This window comes from Bufo bufo, chromosome 2 (genome assembly GCF_905171765.1).
Source record: "Bufo bufo chromosome 2, aBufBuf1.1, whole genome shotgun sequence".
In the NCBI taxonomy this organism is placed as follows: domain Eukaryota; kingdom Metazoa; phylum Chordata; class Amphibia; order Anura; family Bufonidae; genus Bufo; species Bufo bufo.
In genome coordinates, this window is record NC_053390.1 from 373,420,344 (window position 1) to 373,446,346 (window position 26,003).

Below are 26,003 nucleotides of genomic sequence, written 5' to 3' on the forward strand. Positions count from 1 at the left end.
CTGTACAATAGCTAGGTTGACGTTAACAATGATACCACTATTCCCAGCAATGCAGACACGACTCACGAGAGACACTTCCCTACAGTTACCAGAAAATTGTGATTAGAATGTGAATCTCCTCTCTAGATCAGAATATATGAGTTTAGGGGTATCTTTGATAGGAGTACCAGGGTTGGCCGTATATAACCACAGGACAATATCAAAACTTGCCTGTTTTATGGTAAAACAGATAAATGTCACTAGTGCAATTCTGCAAGATATGCTGCTGGATATACAATCGTATAAAAAGGCTATCTTGCAGAATAGGGCAACTATTGACTATTTATTGCTCCAACATGGTGTAGGATGCTCAGCGTTCGCAGGGATGTGTTGTTTCAATTTATCAGATCACTCCCGTGGTATAAAAGATAAAATAGGCCAATTAGAGGAGATGAGGAAACATATAAAACAGGATGTTAACCAAGGTTGGTGGGACTGGCTTTTTGGCTGAATACCTGACTTTGGTCAAATAAGATATGTTTTAGGAGTGGCACTCGCCGTGGTCGCTGCAATAGTGGGTCTCTGCTGTTGTCTGTAGTGTGTGCCCTCCCTTCTAGCCATATGTAAAAAAAAATGTGGCCGAAAGAGGGGTACACTCAACATTCCTCTATACACCGGTAAAGGTAGAAGAGGTAAACCCAACCTCAACCAAACCTGAGGATTATACTCCTGAAGGGTATATGGAATATCTAAAGGCTTACAAGCAAACAAAGGAAGAGCAGAGAAAGAACCATATAGTTTAAGATAAATATAAGGTTCTAAGAGGGGATTGATGGCGTATAAGTAACTCCATTTTGTCTTATTCAGCCACATGTATTACGATTGCATCAGGCCAGTGCACTATTCTAAGATTTCCATTTGTGTCTTTCTCCCTCTGTAGTATTGAGACCAGATTAGAAAAGGCCCATACATTTGTTTAACCAGCCTTACTTCACAAGGTCATTCTCATGTTTATACCTGAATGATTAACTGTCGCTACTATGAAACATCTATTTCTGTAAGTGCAGAGCTCATGTGTATTCAGGCCATACGATAAGACTAATGCTAACATATGATTGGATGTAATGGGAGGCCAATCCTCCCCTATATTAAGTGTTGGCACGCAGTGAATAAACCAGAATGGATTGGAAATAGACATGTGTTCATGTGGTCTATCTTCTTCATTCTCCCGGTACCGGTAAGGCTTAATTCAAGCTGGCCACTGAAATCATGTGTTAAGGGACACACCGTTAGGGAAGAGAGTAAAAATTTCCTTACAGACTCTGCTACCTGTTTGATCCCTGCCTGCTTTCCTTGTTTCTCATGTTGCCGACCTGGATTGCCTGACCTATTGCCTGTCTGACTTTGCCTCTGCCTCATCCTTCGGTCCTGCACTGTTGCTCCTGGTAACGACTCAGCCTGCTGACAACGCCTGCACCTCTGGTGCCTTTCTTAGGTACATCCTGGTCCGCCTGGACCAGCTGCCTCGTGTGCATATCCTCCTCAAAAGGTATCGACCTGGTGTTCCTCTCGGGAAAGTCTATCCCCACCATCAGGGGTACTGTGAAGATCGAGGGGTTCATTTAGACAACGCCCTTAGAGGAGGAAGGACACATTGCAAAGTGGGTTCACACCCGCTGGTTCGTGACAGTAAGCTATCACAATTTATTAATCTTTTTCACTGTATGCACTGTTATAAAAGCCCTGTGTCAGTCACATTGCTTTATCATTGTATTTCATTTGAGTTTCTAAATTTGAATTGTAACTTTATTCACTAATAAATAATATATTACAGCAAATTGAATGGTTTGGATTTCTTAGAATTTCTGAAATAGTTCCATTGTGGCAGTGAAACCTGTTGCACCCAACTTTGTAAATTTGTCACATTTTGGATGTACTGCCATGTCTACATTTTCTGTTCTCAATAAACATCACATTTTGTGCTGTACTGTTATGTTTTCAGGTGCTGTAAGCCATGCAGTTCTCTTGATACAGCTGATAGACTACATCTACCAATTATGCTATTTTTCCAAAAGTATAGAAAACCTACTATCAATGGAGAGAGAATAGATAGAATGAGAGGGTGACTCTAAAAAGGCATATAAATAATTGTTACATCAATTTATCCTCTACCGAGAATCCAGTAATGTAGACATATGGTTAACCTTGAATGCTACATCTTGAAATGTGCTTCTTTATAACCTGTCTTTCCATACCTTACATTTCTAGGGAGTTCAGTTATGACTACAAATCTATTCTGCTCTTGTTGTTCTTTATTATAGCAATACCACTATGCTACTTATATTGTAGCACTTTGCCCATCCTTTCCTCATTGTGCATCTCCGGATCCACTTTATACCGTTGAATCATCATGATCTTCCTTATTCTTTCAGTCAAGCTTTAGAAATGCTTACATTTTTCAATACTGAATTTCTCAGGAGCATAACCTAAGCTCAGAATTGTGCAGTATTAATATATATATAAAACCCTGGAGCCTTAAATAAATTCAGACTTTAGACCAGGCCCCCTAACTAAAATGCCCCCCCCCCCCCCCTAGTGCATACAGGAAACATGATGTGATGGTTGTCACTAATGGGCACTCTAATATGTATATATATATATATACAGTCAGGTCCATAAATATTGGGACATCGACACAATTGTAACATTCTTGGCTCTATACACCACCACAATGGATTTGAAATAAAACGAACAAGATGTGCTTTAACTGCAGACTGTCAGCTTTAATTTGAGGGTATTTATATCCAAATCAGGTGAACGGTGTAGGAATTACAGCAGTTTGCATATGTGCCTCCCACTTGTTAAGGGACCAAAAGTAATGGGACAGAATAATAATCATAAATCAAACTTTCACTTTTTAATACTTGGTTGCAAATCCTTTGCAGTCAATTACAGCCTGAAGTCTGGAACGCATAGACATCACCAGACGCTGGGTTTCATCCCTGGTGATGCTCTGCCAGGCCTCTACTGCAACTGTCTTCAGTTCCTGCTTGTTCTTGGGGCATTTTCCCTTCAGTTTTGTCTTCAGCAAGTGAAATGCATGCTCAATCGGATTCAGGTCAGGTGATTGACTTGGCCATTGCATAACATTCCACTTCTTTCCCTTAAAAAACTCTTTGGTTGCTTTTGCAGTATGCTTTGGGTCATTGTCCATCTGCACTGTGAAGCACCGTCCAATGAGTTCTGAAGCATTTGGCTGAATATGAGCAGATAATATTGCCCGAAACACTTCAGAATTCATCCTGCTAATTTTGTCAGCAGTCACATCATCAATAGATACAAGAGAACCAGTTCCATTGGCAGCCATACATGCCTACGCCATGACACTACCACCACCATGCTTCACTGATGAGGTGGTATGCTTAGGATCATGAGCAGTTCCTTTCCTTCTCCATACTCTTCGTCCGATCGTGTCGTCCGATCGTGTCCGGGTCGGACTCTATCTTTAGTAGTATCTCGGTGTTTCTTGACGAGGTTTTGCGTGACTTTGCAATGGGGGCGGAGTCGTATATACAGGATACGACTGATTTCCTTTGCAAGTTGAATATGATTGATCTTGCTGGTGTCCATGACGTCCATCTGGTATCATTTGATGTTACTTCTTTGTATACCTCTATTGACCATGACTTGGGTATAAGTGCCATTGAACGCATGCTTGATAGTTCATCCTATACTACATCTGCTAACACATTTATTACTGATTTATTACAAATCATTCTGAGATACAACTATTTCTTGTTTCAGGATGTATTTTTCCAACAAAAACGAGGCGTGGCTATGGGGTCGAACGTAGCACCGACCTATGCAAACATCTTCATGAGGTGCTTTGAGGAAGATGTCGTCTATCTGTCCCACCACCGCAGCCATATGGTGCGGTGGTGGAGATATATCGACGACATCTTCCTCATATGGACTGGCAGTGTTGTCCAATTGACAGAATTCTATACATTCTTGAACAGTGTGAATAAAGGCCTACAATTCACTCTGATTCATTCAGATACTGAATTACAGTTTCTGGATACTACAGTCAAATACAGTGAGGGCAAATTGCACACACAGCTGTTTACGAAGCCTACAGACAAAAACACCCTCCTATGCTTCAATAGCGGTCATCCGCGCAACATGATAAAACATCTACCCTTCTCTCAATTTCTCAGAGTCAAAAGAATTGTCTCTGAACCAGAAATTGTGGATCATTCCCTAAATGCAATGGCAAAAAAAATCTAGAAAAGGGGATATCCCTCTCAGCTACTTGACTATCACATAGCAAAGATCCATACCATGGATAGAAATAGCATTTTGGAAAGGAGGGAGATCAATAGGTCTCGGACCAGGATCCCCTTAATTTCCAAATATACTGAACAGAGCGAAGATATTAATTGCATTATCAAACGACACTGGGGGATCTTGGGAGGATGTCTGAGTGGGGTCCCTGAATTTAGACCCCCTCCATTGTTTTCATATTGCAGATCAAGAAATTTACGTGATCAGCTAGTTAAAGCGGACATTGGTCCCAAATCTAGACTGACACAAACTGCTTTGACTACACTTGGCAAGGGAAGTTTTCCCTGCCTAAGTTGTGTCAATTGCAAGCTGATATGTAAAGGTAGAACATTTGTCCATCCATCAACAGGAGTCTCTTATCCGATTCGTTTCCACCTCACATGTAACTCTAATTTTGTAGTCTATGTTTTGACTTGCCTGTGCAGATTGTTATATGTGGGGGAAACGTCTACCGATTTGAAGACGCGTTTGAATAATCATCGGTATACCATACGCAAAAAAAGACAAGATCTCCCAATCCCTAAACATTTTACTGACTTCAATCATTCTGAGAAGGACCTTAAATGTTGGGTCATTGACCATGTCCCCATGCCTAGACGTGGGGGCAATAGGGTACTGATGTTGAAAAAGAAGGAGCTATTCTGGATATACACTCTGGATTGTTTGAAACCCAATGGGCTCAATATGGATTATAACCCGAGGGTGTACTCTTAGAGAAGTGGTTTGCCCCACAGTGTGTGTATGTGTGCGACACGGCCGTGTCCCTGGGATTACATAGCGAATTAAGAACACATACAAGCCATACTTTATATTTATTGTTTTTTCTTTTATTTTTACAGATGGGATGGATGCTGGAGAACTGAGGAGTGCATATGAACACTGTGTCCACTTGCCTATGTTTATTTATATCATTGATAGCATTTCTGCTATTCCAAGTTGTGTCAAATATGCATTCTCTATTACAGACTAGCTTTAGACTACTTTGATTATTTTGAGTTTTCCACTAGGGGTGGTCATTGGAGGTATATGGTGGACTTTGTGGAGGTGGGCGTGGCGAGTCCCGTCGCGCACACGGACACATTATGTCCACATGGGAAGAGGGTCTGTGCCTCTGACGAGATGCAGCCTCTCCATATTCTCTCCAGAATATCCATGCCCCAGGACGTGGAATATACTCTGCGATGGCGCTGTCCGCTTCACATTAGATATGGGCATGCGCATATGATAAAAGAGGTCTTTACCTATGGAAAAATGGCCGCTAATATGGCGGAGCTCTAGTGCGTATGCTCCCGAAACGGCACGCGGTGATGTCATGCCGTGGGTCTTTGACGCAACTTGGCGCCTGCGCAGCAGCAACTTCTGAACGCCGTATTCGGCGACAACTGGCGTGTGAGACTCAGGTTATCGTACAGGGTAGGTCATCACTCCCTCTTTGTATCTCAGCATTGCATCACTCCTCCCACTTTTACTTTATAATGATGCACAGATGTACTTAATTATTGGCACTTGGCACTTTATTGTGTATTTTGTATGCGTATTGCTAGATATATAATGTACTATTTATGGATTTGTCCGTACATGGACCATATGCACTCTGTATGAATTAATGAGTTTTTTTTAGGATATTTTCTGCACTGTATTTTTGTGTAATATGTTAATTGATGTTCACTACTACATGATAGGGGTTGGACTATTTATACCCCATGATACACTTGTGTTCATTGCTTGAAAAAGGCTCTTTGTATGACCTGAAACGTTGCCTTCCACATGGGTGAATAAACACCATTTGTTTTTTACTTGGAGTGCTGTCCGGTTTTCTTCACTATAAATAAATATATATATACAGTCATGTGAAAAAATTAGGACACCCTTTGAAAGCATGTGGTTTTTTGTAACATTTTTAATAAATGGTTATTTCATCTCCGTTTCAACAATACAGAGAGATTAAAGTAATCCAACTAAACAAAGAAAACTGAAGAAAAGTCTTTTCAAGATCTTCTGTAAATGTCATTCTACAAAAATGCCTATTCTAACTGAGGAAAAAGATAGGACACCCTCACATGTATTCCCTCTTAAATTGGCTCAGATCTCACACAGGTATATCACACCAGGTGCACATAATTAGTAGATCGTTACTCTGCATGTTGAATGAGGCTTGCCCTATTTAAACCTCAGACATTTAGTTTGGTGTGCTCCTGACTGTTGAAGTGAGAGTGAGCACCATGGTGAGAGCAAAAGAGCTGTCAGAGGACTTCAGAAAAAAGATTGTAGCAGCCTATGAGTCTGGGAAGGGATTTAAAAAGATCTCAAAAGATTTTGAAATCAGCCATTCCACTGTCCGGAAGATAGTCTACAAGTGGAGGGCTTTCAAAACAACTGCCAACATGCCCAGGACTGGTCGCCCCAGCAAGTTCACCCCAAGAGCAGACCGCAAGATGCTAAAAGAGGTATCCAAAAACCCTAAAGTGTCATCTCGAGAACTACAGCAGGCTCTGGCTACTGTTGATGTAGAAGTACATGCCTCTACAATCAGAAAGAGACTGTACAAGTTTAACTTGCATGGGAGGTGTGCAAGGAGGAAACCTTTGCTTTCCAAGAGAAACATCGAGGCCAGACTGACATTTGCCAGCGATAAAGTTGACAAAGACCAGGACTTCTGGAATAATGTTCTTTGGACAGATGAGTCCAAAATTGAATTATTTGGACACAACAGCAGAGGACATGTTTGGCGTAAACCAAACACAGCATTCCAAGAAAAGAACCTCATACCAACTGTGAAGCATGGAGGTGGAAGTGTCATGGTTTGGGGCTGCTTTGCTGCAGCAGGACCTGGTCAGCTCACCATCATAGAATCCACGATGAATTCTACTGTGTATCAGAAGGTGCTTGAAGAACATGTGAGACCATCAGTTAGAAAATTAAAGCTGAAGCGGAACTGGACCATGCAACATGACAATGACCCAAAACATACTAGTAAATCAACCAAAGATTGGCTGAAAAAGAAGAAATGGAGAGTCCTGGAATGGCCAAGTCAAAGTCCAGATTTGAATCCCATTGAGATGCTGTGGGGTGACTTGAAAAGGGCTGTACGTGCAAGAAACCCCTCAAACATCTCACAGCTGAAAAAGTTCTGCATTGAGGAGTGGGGTAAAATTTCCTCAGACCGATGTCGAAGACTGGTAGATGGCTACAAGAACCGTCTCACTGCAGTTATTTCAGCCAAAGGAGGTAACACTCGCTATTAGGGGCAAGGGTGTCCTATCTTTTTCCTCAGTTAGAATAGGCATTTTTGTAGAATGACATTTACAGAAGATCTTGAAAAGACTTTTCTTCAGTTTTCTTTGTTTAGTCGGATTACTTTAATCTCTCTGTATTGTTGAAACGGAGATGAAATAACCATTTATTAAAAATGTTACAAAAAACCACATGCTTTCAAAGGGTGTCCTAATTTTTTCACATGACTGTATATATATATATATATATATATATATATATATATATAATTTATTTATATATTTATATCCTCAGGACGTCCGACTCCTGGCACCTCCGTCGAACAACTGTACGACCAAAAACAAAGTTATTGCAATATAGCGAATATTCATAAAATACACATATAGACTGCAATTTAGCTAATATAGTGCTATAATCTTTTTTTTTATAGTCTAATTTTTTTGTCTCTTCTGAACTTCATTTTTGGAAAAAATTGAATTAAAAAATTATACAGCACTATATTAGCTAAATTGCAATCTATATGTGTAAATTACGAATATTTGCTATATTGCTATAACTTTGATTTTTAGAATATTGCACATATTCGAAAAAACGAAGTTGTAGCAATATAGCGAATATTTGTAATATACACATATACACTGCAATTTAGATAATATAGTGCTATAGTATTTTTTTTTTATAGTGTCAATTTTTTCCAAAAATGAAGTTCAGAAGAGACAAAAAAAATTGACTATAAAAAAAGAGATTATAGCACTATATTAGCTAAATTGCAGTCTATATGTGTATTTTATGAATATTCGCTATATTGCAATAACTTTGTTTTTTCGAATATTTGTAATATACACATATAGACTGCAATTTCGCTAATATAGTGCTGTACATAAAGAGGAAAATTATAAATCAGTAATGAGAATCGTTACTGATTTATAATTTCCCTCTTTATGTAGGATAGTTTATGTTATGCGACAAATAGGCAATTACATATGCGAGTGAATCGGGTCGCATAAGGGCTGTATGCTATTTGGTTGGCATGGTCGAATAGACGAAGATAGAGAATATAGCGCTATATTCTCTATCTTCGACAATTCGACCAAGCCAAGCCAATAGCATACAGTCCTTATACGAAGAGATTCACTCGCATATTTAATTGCCGATTTATCGCATAACATAAACTATCTTACATAAAGAGGAAAATTATAAATCAGTAATGAGAATCGTTACTGATTTATAATTTCCCTCTTTATGTAGGATAGTTTATGAAGTTTTCTTCCACTGCGCCTCCGTTTTTTGATTTTACATTGTTCCCTGAATCCTCCACTTGGTGTTTTCATGGATTTAAATTTACAAATAGACTGGATGACCCAAAAGGTCATAAGCACAGCCCAAAGGAAAAGTACAGCATGCAACACTATATTGCACGCAGATTCCTTTCACTCATTCAGTACTATCAAGTCAGTTCCGATTGGTGAATTTACTCGTGCCAAAAGGAACTGCTCTACTGATGATGGTTTTAAACAGGAGTCTGTTCACGTTAGGAGCAGACTGAGCAATCGTGGTTATCCCTCATGAATGCTAAATAGAACAGAGAACATAGTAATTCAAGGAGAAAAATATCCAGCTCACCATAAGCGTTCGGTGCACGGAGAGGACTGGACCCGTCCCTTGTATAGTCAGAAAAGAATAGAGCATTCTCCAGCAGTCATCAAGGTTGATCGACGATCAACCTTGATGGATGCTGGAGAATGCTCTATTCTTTTCGAACAGAGAACATAGTAAAGTCAAAAAAATAGAAGGGATTTGTTATATTCCAATAGACCAGTTACTGTACATGACAGTAACACTGCTAAACTGGTGTATTTCTCAACCCCATACAGCTGTGAATTTAAAGCAATCGTGGTATTGTGAAGAAATATTTACCAGTGCTAAACATTGATCTTGGCTTCTTCGAAGTCCTCAAAGGTGGCGTTCAATGTATTCCAAAAAAAGATAAATCTCTAGCACAGATACTGTCGCACCAGTCTGTTTGTAGACAGGGCTGGTGGCTCTGCTCAGCCCACCTGGTTACAGTGCAATGGCTTCTTCAGGTGTGGACACACCAGATACACATGCTGTAGTACGATTCAAACATCCAAAGGTTTTGTTTCTTAAGCCAATGGTACCAAGTATAAAAGTAAACAGTATATTAACTGCAATACCAATAATGTAATATACCTTATCACATGAAAAACCTGCAGCCTACAGTATGCGGGCTGCACAGCGGGACCACTGAAAATCAGAATCAGCAGACACTTATCAGATGGTACCAATTTGGAAAATAAGAACAAAAAAACATTAAAACATATATCTGCTGTTTCTTATCATATTCTTCATGTGCATGAAGGGAACAGTTCACACTTGGAGGTGCAAGGTATAGAAAAGGTGACTCTGCCAGTCTGAGGTGGAGATGCACACCGTAGACTATTAAATGCCAAAGCCAGATGGATATTCAAACTGGATACTTGTGTACCTATCGGACTAAACCGTTAACAACATTTTATATTACATTATTGATTTTGACCAGTTTTGGTGCACATGTGTGTGTTTTATTTTTAAAGTTTTTCCAATGTATACTGCTGGTTGTGTCTGCTGTATCTGAGGTCAGTGGGGGTTATTCACTGCGAGCTGTGGTCCAACATGTATTAACTTTTTTAATTAATTCAATTCAGCTCAGCCCCAACCTCTGATATAAGCAGCACCAGTATTCACACCAGCTTGCTACGACTAAGGCCTTATGCACACGACCGTTTTGCGGGCGTTCCGTGCATTGTGTGAATGGGTCCGCATCCGTGATGCGGGGAGCACACGGCCGGTGCCCATATATTGCGGATTAGCTGTTTGCGGGCCGCAATACGGCCATGGCAAGGCAACGTCTGTGTGCATGAGGCCTAAGGGTATTATATACATCCAAAACGCGTCACAGGAGGTGCGATTTTTCTGTGTACTATGTGTTTGGCATACCTGGATTTTCTGACTATTTCTCAATAAAGGATTCCATTGTTTTATCCAGAGGCTTTCTCTTTAGTGTATGTCCTTGACCATCCAAAAAGTTGGTTTGTATGCAAACACAATGCTTCAGATCACACGTAAAAAGATCACACTTTCTGTACCTGCCAATTGTTTTACGTAGTGGCCACTCTCTATCATTTTATCAACTGGCTCCTAGCTGAGACAGACTAATGCCCGGGAAATGCCTCACTCTGCAGAACAGCGCCTGGTCCAACCTTTGAGCCGTGTCTTGTTTCCTGATCAGCTCACTTTAGCACCGCTGTGCTAGCTGTATAGGATTCTAGTCTGGACTCTATTACAGTGGTGTGGATTTAATCCCTCTCCTACACCACCTTGTTGGAGTTTGGAAGCCTGATTAGTCACAGACGTGATATTCAGTTTCCCTTATTTATATTTAATAAATCCTTTATTATTTTTCTCCTCATACGTCTACTCAGGCAGATAATTTTAGAACAGCCAATAGTTTACTGCTCCTACGGAAGTTCCCTCCTTTGTGTGAAACTCCTACATAATCCAGGATGTAGGCAATGATGAGTGAGAAGAGATGGGAAGTAATATAATATTTCAATCATAGAACTTTATCTTAGCATCAGCCTGTTCTCAAGAAAAAGTCCTTACCTGTTCTTATGATTCCAACAAGCAGATCTTTCTTTTCTTATGAACAGTGTTAAACTTTACACAGATGTAGTAAAATGATTACTTTTTCATACTTCATATTTCATTATTCCTGTCACAAAGTCATGCACTAATGGGTTTTGTCTTTACATTGACTTGTCAAAAGGGCAAAATGCTTTCATGCCAAACAAGCTACAATCTTGTTATCACAGTCGGTTGTCTTGTAACCTTTATATCTCATTTCACATGTTGGCAACAGGTTAGCGCAGTGCTCTTTGGAGCTTTGAGTTTCCTGTTATCATGTAGCTTAACCAAATTGGAACTACAATGGTTATCTCTTAGTTTTTAAATTGTGGCTCAAAATAAGAAAGACCTGCCTTTTTTTAATTCAGATTAATCAACCATCTGGTTGTTCCGAGTAGGCTTATGCAAAGTGACAAATGAATGTTTGCATTTAGCGGATCAAGTGTCGTTTCAGCCAACAACAAAAAATCAACTGACAAATCTCATTTTTGGCAAATTCTGAAATAACGGTCAGCCTAAATGGTCAAAATCAGCCATTTCAGACAACTTTTATCTTATGTGTATGGTCAGCTTTAAAGATTCAAGCTCCTTGGCAGAAGTCCTTGTGTAATTTTCATGTCCATATCAACTGAGGGTACACTAGAGAAGAAGCTGGGTAGAACAAATACTGCTTCTACAGAACCTACCCAGTGTCAATGCATTCATAATGGAGTGATCCAATGAGTATTTGTGGAAAACTGTTGAATTTTAGACTGCTGAAAAGAAGTTAAAACAAGAAAAATTATCTTTATTACTTAGGTTGGCCATAGATAGCTGTTGGCCGACAGCTATCTGATTCAACCCACCATATACAAATCTGCTCAGCTGTATGTGCCCTGAATGGAGAAAGGCAATTAAGCTGCTGTCAGATCCCTCTAGCAGTTCCTTACCTCCCCGAGAACAAAAATTTCACGGAGTTGAAATCTAGCTGCCAGAACCTTATTTCCCCAGAATCTGCTAATGGGGAATATTCGGGAGGCCATCTTATAGATTAGATGTTTGGCCATTCCCACAAAAAATTGGTGGGTTTGGCAGACATTTTTCCTATGACCAGCTTTACATAAAAAAGTATACTTTTAGGGTATCAGCTGCAGTTCTGGATAAAGCTGTCTGTGACCTAAGGGTACTTTCACACTTGCGTTAAACTTTTCCAGTATTGAGTTCTGTCCTAGGGGCATTCTGAATAGAGAGCAATCCGTTCAGTATGCATTAGAATGTCTTCAGTTTAGTCACTGTACGGTTTTCTCCATTCAAAACTCCGGAACACTTGCCGGCATTATTTTCCATTGAAATGCAAGTGTTCTTAAAAAACGGATCCGGTTTTGCGGTTTGCGTATGCGCAGACTTTTAAAAATGTGAAAAAGATTAATACCGGATCCATTTTTCTGGATGACAACCGGAGAGACGGATCCGGTATTGCAATGCATTTGTGAATGGGATCCATTTGCATACAGATTGCCGGATCGGGCAGGCAGTTCTGGCAACGGAACTGCCTGCCGGAATCCAACAACGCAAGTGTGAAAGTACCCTTAATACTAGCTGAGTGTGTGATACAGGCACCTTTCTTTTTCATAAACGGTTCTAAAAAAAAAATTGTAGATAAAAGAGAGAATGATTTATATGGCTAATGAGGCTGTAAATGATTAGGAGGGTTTCATATCAGAAGTGACAAGCAGGTGTGACTATTTACCTAATTCTATCCATTTGCTTCCTTTCTGTAATTTCTTTCTTATGTTTTTCCTTTTTTACATCCTTCTAAAAATAATTGAAATAAAAATTAATTAGTAAAACTGTCACTTGTTTATATAACCTTTGGAGCACCTGTATGCAATCCTCTATAGAATACAGAATGCCAAAAAGCAGAGGTGCAACTTTGATTTCTGTGTCCCAACTATCCAGCAGCGTTTGTTATGTTGCTTACATCAGAAGAAGCAGACCTTTTAAACACTCTAAGGCACCAGGCCCTAGGTGCAACTTAAATCTTGTGTGTTGCCATAGGGCTTTATGCCATTATTAAAAATGTGAATAAAATCTACATTTGAATTGAATTCATTAACCCCCTCTCAATGCAGTAATTTTCCGTATTTGTTTTTATTTTTGTTTTTCGCTCCCAGCCTTCCCGGAGCCATAACATTTTTATTTTTCCATTCACGTCACTGTATGAGGACTGTGGAACGAATTGTGCTTTCTAATGTCCCCATTTAATATTGCATAGAATGTAGCTGGAAAAAAATCCAAATGGGAATTGGAAAAAAAACGCAATTCCGATAACTTTTATGGGTTTTGTTTTATGGTGTTCACTATGCTGTAAAACTAATTTGATCTCCTAATTCTCCAGTTGAGTATGACTACGGTGATACCACATATGTATATATTTTTTTGCTTTTAATACAGAAAAAAATTAAAAACTTTTGAAAAAAAAATATTTTTTCTTTTCATCGCCATATTCTGAAGGCTCACTTTTGTGGGATGATCTGTAGTTTTTGTAAATACCATTTTGGATTCTGTATGACTTCTTAATCACTTTTTATTCAAGTTTTTGGGAGGTAAAGTAATGAAAAAATGGCGAATCAACCATTTAAATTTTTTTAACGTTAAGCCATGGGATATGCTTTTTATTTCTATATGGGCTTGTCCAAAAATGTCTTTCAAGCAGCCTCAATCAATTATGAGGGACTTTAAAGGGAATCTGTCATCACCTTTATGCTGTCCATACTAATGGCAGCATAAAGTAGAGACAGGTGAGTTGATTTCAGCGGTCTGTCATTTAAAAGTTAAAAGTAAGTGGTTGCCAAGAACCAACATCACAATCATTGCAGACTGGGCTTGGAAAAGAGTCCCGGCACCTGAGAAGAGTCATAGTTATCCATAAATTCCTGCTCTCCCTGCCCACCTGCTGATGACTGATGGTCTTCTACCTAGTTTTCTCCCTTTCTCTCGAGGAGAGAACTGCCAATCATCAGCAGATGGATGGGAGAGCAGGAGGTCATGAATAACCAGGACTCTTCTCAGGTAGATTTGACTCTTTTCAAGGCCTGTGCTGCAATGATTATGAGGCTGGTTCTCAGCAACCACTTACTTTTAGCTCAGGAGAGACACACCGCTGAAATAAACATTTCTGTCACTATTTTATGCTGACCTCAGTAAGGTCAGCATAAAGTTGATTATAAGTTCCCTTTAAATGTCACATGAGTTATAGATACAACATAACATCCCAACCAGGAAATGCTGATATTTTCTAGGGTTATGCATTGGAGAGATAGGACGTCTGACAGAGAAAGATAGAAAAACACCAAACACAGAAAGTTCAGTCTTAGGGTCCATTCACACGTCCGTTGTTTCTTTCCTGATCTGTTCCGTTTTTTGCGGAACAGATCTGGACCAGTTCTGTACCCATTCATTTTCAATGGGTCCTGAAAAAAATCGGACAGCTCAATGTCAGATTTTTTTTCAGGACCCATTGAAAATGAATGGGTACAGAACTGGTCCAGATCTGTTCCGCAAAAAACGGAACAGATCAGGAAAGAAACAACGGACGTGTGAATGGACCCTAAGGCTGAGTTCACACGGGCGTTGCGGGAAAATGTGCGGGTGCGTTGCGGGAACACGCGCGATTTTTCAGCGCAAGTGCAAAACATTGTAATGCGTTTTGCACTCGCGTGAGAAAAATCGCGCATGTTTGGTACCCAAACCCGAACTTCTTCACAGAAGTTCGGGCTTGGGATCGGTGTTCTGTAGATTGTATTATTTTCCCTTATAACATGGTTATAAGGGAAAATAATAGCATTCTGAATACAGTATGCATAGTAAAATAACGCTGGAGGGGTTAAAAAATGAATAAAAATAATTTAACTCACCTTAGTCCACTTGATCGCGCTGCCCGGCTTCTCGTCTGTCTCCTTTGTTGAACAGGACCTGTGGTGAGCATTCATTACAGGAACAGGACCTGTGGTGACGTCACTCCGGTCATCACATGATCCATCACCATGGTAAAAGATCATGTGATCTGCACCACTTTTTCTGCGTGCGAACTGTGACCGCCAAGTTCTGTTCAGTGCATACCTGCCTGATCAGCACCTAGGGATTAATCTTTGTGCTTTTTTTTTCAGATCTGTGTTGATTTTTTTTTGCCAATTTTTCAATTTTTTTGGTTCAAAAGGAAGAACTTGTAGTTAGGTCTTTATATAAATATATATAAAGTTCTATATTTTTATATATATAGATATAAGTTAGTTTTTAGCCAGTGTTCACCTTTTTAACACTGTAGTGTATTTTTATACTACAGGCTTTGCATACACACAATTATTTTTTAAATTTTTTGTAGTTAGTAGTAGTTATATATACAGTGGATATAAAAAGTCTACACACCCCTGTTAAAATGTCAGGTTTCTGTGATGTAGAAAAGTGAGACAAAGATAAATCATTTCAGAACTTTTTCCACCTTTAATGTAACCTATAAACTGTACAGCTCAATTGAAAAACAAACTGAAATCTTTCAGGTAGAGGAAGAAAAAAATATTAAAATAAAAAATTATGGCTGCATAAGTGTGCACACCCTTAAACTAATACTTTGTTGAAGCACCTTTTGATTTTATTACAGCACTCAGTCTTTTTGGGTATGAGTCTATCAGCATGGCATATTTTGACTTGGCAAGATTTCCCCACTCTTCTTTGCAAAAACACTCCAAATCTGTCAGATTGCGAGGGCATCTCCTGTGCACAGCCCTCTTCAGATTTTCAATCGGATTCAGGTCTGGGCTCTGGCTGGGCCATTCCAAAACTTTAATCTTCTTCTGGTGAAGCCATTCCTTTGATTTAAATGTATGCTTTGGGTCGTTGTCATGCTGATAGATGAAGTTCCTCTTCATGTTCAGCTTTCTAGCAGAAGCCTGAAGGTTTTGTGCCAATATTGACTGGTATTTGGAACTGTTCATAATTCCCTCTAGCTAACTAAAGCCCCAGTTCCAGCTGAAGAAGAACAGCCCCAAAGCATGATGCTGCCACCACCATGCTTCACTGTGGGTATGGTGTCCTTTTGATGATGTGCAGTGTTGTTTTAACACCAAACATCTTTTTGAATTATGGTCAAAAAGTTCAACCTTGGTTTCATCAGACCATAACACCTTTTCCCACATGATTTTGGGAGACTTCAGATGTGTTTTTGCAAAATGTAGCCTGGCTTCAATGTTTTTCTTCGTAAGAAAAGGCTTTCGTCTTGCCACTCTACCCTATAGCCCAGACATATGAAGAATACGGGAGATTGTTGTCACATGTACCACACAGCCAGTACTTGCCAGATATTCCTGCAGCTCCTTCAATGTTGCTGTAGGCCTCTTGGTAGACTCCCAGACCAGTTTTCTTCTTGTCTTTTCATCAATTTTGGAGGGACGTCCAGTTCTTGGTAATGTCACTGTTGTGTCATATTTTCTCCACTTGATGATGACTGTCTTCACTGTGTTCCATGAAATATCTAATGCCTTGGAAATTCTTTTGCTCCCTTCTCCTGACTGATACCTTTTAACAATGAGATCCCTCTGATGCTTTAGAAGCTCTCTGTGGACCATGACTTTTGCTGAGGGATGCGACTAAGAAAATTTCCGGAAAGACCAGCTAGAGCAGCTGAACTTTATTTGGGGTTAATCAGAGGCACTTTAAATGATGGCAGGTGTATGCTGACTCCTATTTAAAATGATTTTGAATGTGATTACTTAATTCTGAACACAGCTACATCCCCAGTTATAAAAGGGTGTGCACACTTATGCAACCACATTATTTTAGTTTTTTTGGTTTTCTTCCCACCACCTAAAAGATTTCAGTTTGTTTTTCAATTGAGTGGTACAGTTTATAGGTCACATTAAAGGTGGAAAAAGTTCTGAAATGATTTATCTTTGTCTCATTTTTTTACAGCACAGAAACCTGACATTTTAACAGGGGTGTGTAGACTTTTTATATTCTCTGTATATACAGTACAGACCAAAAGTTTGGACACACCTTCTCATTCAAAGAGTTTTCTTTATTTTTATGACTATGAAGGCATCAAAACTATGAATTAACACATGTGGAATTATATACATAACAAACAAGTGTGAAACAATTGAAAATATGTCATATTCTAGGTTCTTCAAAGTAGCCACCTTTTGCTTTGATTACTGCTTTGCACACTCTTGGCATTCTCTTGATGAGCTTCAAGAGGTAGTCCCCTGAAATGGTCTTCCAACAGTCTTGAAGGAGTTCCCAGAGATGCTTAGCACTTGTTGGCCCTTTTGCCTTCACTCTGCGGTCCTGCTCACCCCAAACCATCTCGATTGGGTTCAGGTCATAGAAACATAGAAACATAGAAACATAGAATGTGTCGGCAGATAAGAACCATTTGGCCCATCTAGTCTGCCCAATATACTAAATACTATGGATAGCCCCCGGCCCTATCTTATATAAAGGATGGCCTTATGCCTATCCCATGCATGCTTAAACCCCTTCACTGTATTTGCAGCTACCACTTCTGCAGGAAGGCTATTCCATGCATCCACTACTCTCTCAGTAATGTAATACTTCCTTATATTACTTTTAAACCTTTGCCCCTCTAATTTAAAACTGTGTCCTCTTGTGGTAGTTTTTCTTCTTTTAAATATGCTCTCTTCCTTTACCGAGTTGATTCCCTTTATGTATTTAAAAGTTTCTATCATATCCCCTCTGTCTCTTCTTTCTTCCAAGCTATACATATTAAGGTCCTTTAACCTTTCCTGGTAAGTTTTATCCTGCAATCCATGTACTAGTTTAGTAGCTCTTCTCTGAACTCTCTCTAGAGTATCTATATCCTTCTGGAGATATGGCCTCCAGTACTGCGCACAATACTCCAAGTGAGGTCTCACCAGTGTTCTGTACAGCGGCATAAGCACTTCACTCTTTCTACTGCTTATACCTCTCCCTATACATCCAAGCATTCTGCTGGCATTTCGTGCTGCTCTATTACATTGTCTTCCCACCTTTAAGTCTTCTGAAATAATTACTCCTAAATCCCTTTCCTCAGATACTGAGGTCAGGACTGTGTCAAATATTCTATATTCTGCCCTTGGGTTTTTACGCCCCAGGTGCATTATCTTGCACTTATCCACATTAAATTTCAGTTTCCAGAGTTCTGACCATTCTTCTAGTTTTCCTAAATCCTTTTCCATTTGGCGTTTCCCTCCAGGAACATCAACCCTGTTACATATCTTTGTGTCATCAGCAAAAAGACAAACCTTACCAGCGAGGCCTTTTGCAATATCACTTATGAAGATATTAAACAAAATCGGTCCCAGTACAGATCCCTGTGGAACCCCACTGGTAACATGACCTTGTTTTGAATGTTCTCCATTGACTACAACCCTCTGTTGTCTGTCACTAAGCCACTGCCTAATACACTCAACAATATGGGAGTCCATGCTCAATGACTGCAGTTTATTGATAAGTCTTCTATGTGGGACAGTGTCAAAAGCCTTACTAAAATCTAGATATGCGATGTCTACTGCACCTCCACCGTCTATTATTTTATTCACCCAGTCAAAAAAATCTATAAGATTTGTTTGACATGATCTCCCTGAAGTAAACCCATGTTGTTTTTCATCTTGCAATAAATGGGATTTTAGATGTTCCACAATCCTATCCTTTAATAGGGTTTCCATTAATTTGCCTACTATTGATGTCAGACTCACTGGTCTATAGTTGCTCGATTCCTCCCTACTACCTTTCTTGTGAATGGGCACGACATTTGCCAATTTCCAATCTTCCGGGACGACTCCTGTTACTTATGATTGGTTAAATAAATCTGTTAACGGTTTTGCCAGCTCACCACTAAGCTCTTTTAATAATTTTGGGTGTATCTCATCAGGCCCCTGTGACTTATCTGTCTTCACCTTAGACAGCAAACTTCTTAGACAGCGAACATCTTCCTCTGTAAAGATACATGCATCAAACGATTTAATAGTCATCCTTTCTAGTGGAGGTCCTTCTCCTTTTTCTTTTGTAAAAACTGAACAGAAGTATTCATTAAGGCAGTCGGCTAGCCCTTTATTCTCTTCTACATACCTTCCGTCCTTTGTTTTTAATTTAGTTATTCCTTGTTTTAATTTCCTTTTTTCATTTATATATCTGAAGAATGTCTTATCCCCTTTTTTCATAGACTGAGCTAGTTTTTCTTTTGCCTGCGCTTTAGAAGTTCTTATAACTTGCTTGGCCTCTCTCTGCCTAATCTTGTAGATTTCCTTATCTTCATTGCTCTGGGTTTTTTTATAATTACAAAATGCTAGCTTTTTATTTTTAATGATTTGGGCCACTTCTGCTGAGTACCACATTGGTCTCTTCCTTTTTTTGCTTTTACTGACAAGTCTAATGCAATTTTCTGTTGCCTTCAATAATGCACCTTTTAAGTAGTCCCATTTCTCCTGGACTCCATGTAATCCGTTCCAGTCTGATAAGGACTCATTTATGACTAATTTCATTTTTGAAAAGTCTGTTTTTCTAAAATCTAAAACTTTTGTTTTTGTGTGGTGGGACTCTTTCACAGTTCTTATATTAAACCACACTGACTGGTGATCACTAGATCCCAAGGTTTCGCCTACAATGACATCATATACCGAATCCCCGTTTGTGAATACCAAATCCAAAATGGCCTCCCTCCGGGTTGGCTCCTCAACCACTTGTTGTAGAGATAACCCCAGTAGGGAATTTAGAATATCTGTACTCCTGGTAGAACTTGCTATTTTGGTTTTCCAGTTTATATCTGGAAGATTGAAATCTCCCATAATGATAACTTCTCCTTTCATTGTCATTTTAGCTATTTCTTCAACTAGTAGATCATCTAGTTCTTTAACTTGACCAGGTGGTCTATATATCACACCTACACGAGTTACTGCATGGTTAGCAAACTGCAACGTAACCCAAACTGACTCTATGTTGGCCTCACCAACTTGTATTAGGTTAGATTTAATGCTATCTTTCACATACAGGGCCACTCCTCCTCCTTTCTTGCCTTCTCTGTCTCTTCTGTATAAAGAGTACCCTGGTATGGTTATGTCCAGTGACTGTGGAGGCCAGGTCATCTGGCGCAGCACCCCATCACTCTCCTTCATGGTCAAATAGCCCTTACTTTCAAAGTTTTCCCAATTTTTCGGCTGAATGACCTTCATTTCTTAAAGTAATAATGGCCACTCGTTTTTCTTTACTTAGCTGCTTTTTTCTTGCCATAATACAAATTCTAACAGTCTATTCAGTAGGACTATCAGCTGTGTATCCACTTGACTTCTCCTCAACGCCACTGATGGTCCCAACCCCATTTATAAGGCAAGAAATCCCACTTATTAAACCTGACAGGGCACACCTGTGAAGTGAAAACCATTTCAGGGGACTACCTCTTGAAGCTCATCAAGAGAATGCCAAGAGTGTGCAAAGCAGTAATCAAAGCAAAAGGTGGCTACTTTGAAGAACCTAGAATATGACATATTTTCAGTTGTTTCACACTTGTTTGTTATGTATACAATTCCACATGTAATAATTCATAGTTTTGATGCCTTCAGTGTGAATCTACAATTTTCATAGTCATGAAAATAAAAAAAACTCTTTGAATGAGAAGGTGTGTCCAAACTTTTGGTCTGTACTGTATATATACACTCACCTAAAGAATTATTAGGAACACCTGTTCTATTTCTCATTAATGCAATTATCTAGTCAACCCTCACATGGCAGTTGCTTCAATGCATTTAGGGGGGTGGTCCTGGTCAAGACAATCTCCTGAACTCCAAACTGAATGTCAGAATGGGAAAGAAAGGTGATTTAAGCAATTTTGAGAGTGGCATGGTTGTTGGTGCCAGACGGGCCGGTCTGAGTATTTCACAATCTGCTCAGTTACTGGGATTTTCACGCACAACCATTTATAGGGTTTAGAAAGAATGGTGTGAAAAGGGAAAAACATCCAGTATGCGGCAGTCCTGTGGGCAAAAATGCCTTGTGGATGCTAGAGGTCAGAGGAGAATGGGCCGACTGATTCAAGCTGATAGAAGAGCAACGTTGACTGAAATAACCACTCGTTACAACCGAAGTATGCAGCAAAGCATTTGTGAAGCCACAACACGCACAACCTTGAGGCGGATGGGCTACAACAGCAGAAGACCCCACCGGGTACCACTCATCTCCACTACAAATAGGAAAAAGAGGCTACAATTTGCATGAGCTCACCAAAATTGGACTGTTGAAGACTGGAAAAATGTTGCCTGGTCTGATGAGTCTCGATTTCTGTTGAGACATTCAAATGGTAGAGTCCGAATTTGGCGTAAACAGAATGAGAACATGTATCCATCCTCTGATGGCTACTTCCAGCAGGATAATGCACCATGTCACAAAGCTCGAATCATTTCAAATTGGTTTCTTGAACATGACAATGAGTTCACTGTACTAAAATGGCCCCCACAGTCACCAGATCTCAACCCAATAGAGCATCTTTGGGATGTGGTGGAACGGGAGCTTCGTGCCCTGGATGTGCATCCCTCAAATCTCCATCAACTGCAAGATGCTATCCTATCAATATGGGCCAACATTTCTAAAGAATGCTATCAGCACCTTGTTGAATCAATGCCACGTAGAATTAAGGCAGTTCTGAAGGCAAAAGAGGGTCCAACACCGTATTAGTATGGTGTTCCTAATAATTCTTTAGGTGAGTGTATATATATATATATATATATATATATACTAGCAGAAGGACCCGGCTTCACATGGGTATATTTCATCTATTTCATTTAATGTTTGTGTATGTCATTAAAAGATCGATAGTATCCCCCTTAACAGTGACCTCTACAGCACCCCACCCCTTAACACTGACCCCCCCATAGCGAACCGTCCCCTTAACTGTGACCTCCACAGTTCCCTGTCCCCTTAACAGAGACGTCCACAGTGCCTGCCCCCTTATCAGTGACCTCCACAGCTGCCTGCCCCTTTAACAGTGACCTCCACGGCGGCCGCCCTTTCATTAGTTACCTCCACAGTGCCCAATCTCCTTAACAGTGATTTCCACAATACCCCATTCCCTTAACAGTGTCCTCTACAGCAATCTGCCTCTTAACACTGACCTCGATAGCAGACCGTCCCCTTAACTGTGACCTCTACAGCAGCCTGCCCCTAGGGTGGCCAGAGGTCTGGTTTTAGGCTGGACAGTCCAGCTTTCAGATTTCCTGTCCTCTGTCCGGCGCAGGGCCTGGACAGACACAGGGATGTTATTTTGAACAGCTCACTCTCAGACAGCATCACTGTGCTGTCTGAGCATGAGCTGCAGGGGAAAAGTCAACCTCCCTCGATCCCCTGCAGCTGACAGAAGTGGATTTTTAGCTTCATTTTTTCAATCCCCGTCGGCTGCGGAATGGGAGGGGGCGTGGGTTAGCAGGACCTGGTGGCGGGGTTTTTAAGTCCATCTTTTGAGAGTGGCCTGAATGTCCATCCTACCTGCCCCTGAACTGTCACCTCCACAGCACTCCGCTCCCTTAACAATGTCTTCCACAGCACCCTGCCTCTTTAAAGCTGACCTACACCAGTGAAGAAAATGGCTGGGTTGTTATGGAAACCTGGTGTAAATCTGTGTGTATGTGGAGACTAAGGATCTGCAAGTATCTATTGGCTGATATGGGACATGTGACCGTGTGTTTGGCAGTTGGGATATGAAGAGAAAGACCTGCAGGCTTCTATTGGCTAATGTAGGTCATGTGATGTGCATATTTGCATTTTTTGGGAATGTCTCAGGAACGGTACGTACTAGAGAGCTGTGACCCCCACAAGATTTCTTTCCAGGTATCAAGGGATGTGTATACCAAGTTTTGCTTAAATCAATGGTTGCGTTTTTGAGCGATCGCGGAACATACATACGTCCTTTATATATATTTACATATATACAGTATGTATATATATATATATATATATATATATATATAAAGGAAAAATGGCGGCACTGGCTATAAACGGATAAAATTGGGTGCACGTTCTTAGGGAATCGACTTCTTACCCCACAGATAAATCCAGAAAATGGACGGCACTCCAGTCAGATGAAAAAAATGTGTGATTCCTTTATTCAACCATCTGGTGCAACGTTTCGGCTCTAAATGAGCCTTTTTCAAGCAGAGATACAATGTGTCTAAGAACAATTTTATAGTGAATCAATTAGTGAACAAATCATGAGGACACACCCCACTCTGGGTGTGTTTACAAAAATAGCAAAAAAATGTGAACAAATCTTAAAGACACATCCCACACTGGGTGTGTTCACAAAAATGTCAGTGCAGCAATGACAGGTGAGAATGGACAAAACAATAAATAATAAAGCAAAAAGAGGGAACACACATGTCCCATAATTGCATATTACAAGTGCATTACATTTTCCATATTTCATGTGAATCTGGGGACAGACCCATCAATCGAGCACATAGGGCTAATCGATGCGTGTGTCCGATACCATGTGTGAACGGAGGGCGGAGCAAGGGGACAATCGTGTGGACATACCAGACATCAGCTGGAGACATATTCCATGCGGCTGTTCGGCGTTGTGTACGCCCCAGTGCGCAAGTGCGGCGTTACACCCATCAGGGACTTTCAGCATCATCAGAGCTTGCCAGCGTCATTGCGTCATCAAGACGCCCTTAATGTGTTACGGCGCATGCCCAGTGTAGATCTTGTTCACAAAGCGCCATCTTGGATACTGGAGGAATGCCCTATACCCGTGTGACAAATATACAAGTATACAAAAGCATATAAAAGCATCAAACCTGTGAGAAACTAGAGTATAGCGATCAAGACAAGTAGGGACAACATGGTAAACCAGTGTGTCCACATACTGTACCCAAGTATCAACCCTTGACACACACGGACACCGCAGCGTGAAAACAGGTATATAACAAAGGTGTCATACCGCAACCTTACTCAAGAGGGCTCTCCCCTTACAGGTATACAGATGGCACAGGAGGCAAATCCAACCAGCAAAAATGGAAAATCTGGGCAGCACCACCACAGGCTAATATAACAGAATATATATATGAGTCCCAGGGTGTTCGCCGGGTCCGGCAATACAAAATTGAAAAATAAAAAACAATAGAAAAATAATGATGTCATAAACGCATAGCCCATAGGAATAAAACTCCTGCATATGATGCTGCGACCATTTCATCCTCTTGTTGCTGCCCAAAAAGTGCTGAGTGTGAGTGAAGTGTAGAGAAGTAATCTGAGAATAAAACAGAAAAATATATAAATATATATATTAAAAAAACCTTGAAATAGATAATAATACTCTCATAGTGTGTACACAAGACACAGAACATTAACCCGACGATCAGTGGAGGCAAGCCACCCCTCATACCACATCATCACCAAAGTTTAATTCAATGTTTAATCCTTTTGGTTTTAAGCTGTCCAGTCTATGGATCCAGCTTAGTTCCCTGCGTTTAAGCATCTTGGACCTGTCCCCCCCACGTCTGGGCTGGGGTATGTGATCGAGTATCCAGCACTTCAGATCACTCTCTTTATGTCTGGCCTCAGAGAAAGGCTTGGATACCGGTAGATCCAAACGTTTCTTCCGAATGCTCAGACGGTGGTTGTTCAACCGGGTCTTAAGGTCAGTCGTCGTTTCACCCACATACAACAGGTTACACGGGCAAGATAACACGTAGATGACATAACTTGAGTTGCATGTAAGGTGAAACCAACTGGTCCCGTAAATTTCTAGAGCGCCGATAGGAGAAAAGTGGTGGACATTGGAACTCCGGGATACACTTAAAACAAGAGTCCAGGAGTTCCCAGTGTCTCCTAAGAACCCTGTTGATCTGAGGGCTCAGTTCACTGTATATGGACACAAATGGAATTCTGTCAGTTTTCTTAGTATTTTTACGCTGTGACAGTAATTCACCCCGATTTAGCCCGCGAACCCTGTCCATGTGCTCATTCAATAGTCGTTTCGGGTATTCCATATTACGAAACCTATTGGCCATGGATTCAAGGGTCACGTCAGACACGTGTTCGTCGGACACAATACGTTTCACCCTAAGAAACTGGGAGAACGGCAATGACTCAACCATTCTCCTAGGGTGAGAACTGTTGTAACACAGAAAAGTATTAGTGTCAGTGGGCTTGACATATAGCTCTGTGTGTAACACACCCCCACTGAGTGTAACCTTGGTGTCCAAAAATTTAATGTCCGTTTTCGAATGGACGAGAGTGAATTGCAAACTGGAGTCATGGCTGTTCAAAAAGCCATGGAAGTCAATCTACTCCTCCTCACTGCCAGTCCATATGTGGAACTGTCACCTCCACAGCACTGCGCTCCCTTAACAATGTCTTCCACAGCAAGCTGACCTACAGCAGTGAGGAAAATGGCTGGGTTGTTATGGAAACCTGGTGTAAATCTGTGTGTATGTGGAGACTAAGGATCTGCAAGTATCTATTGGCTGATATGGGACATGTGACCGTGTGTTTGGCAGTTGGGATATGAAGAGAAAGACCTGCAGGCTTCTATTGGCTAATGTAGGTCATGTGATGTGCATATTTGCATTTTTTGGGAATGTCTCAGGAACGGTACGTACTAGAGAGCTGTGACCCCCACAAGATTTCTTTCCAGGTATCAAGGGATGTGTATACCAAGTTTCGCTTAAATCGATGGTTGCGTTTTTGAGCGATCGCGGAACATACATACGTCCTTTATATATATTTACATATATACAGTA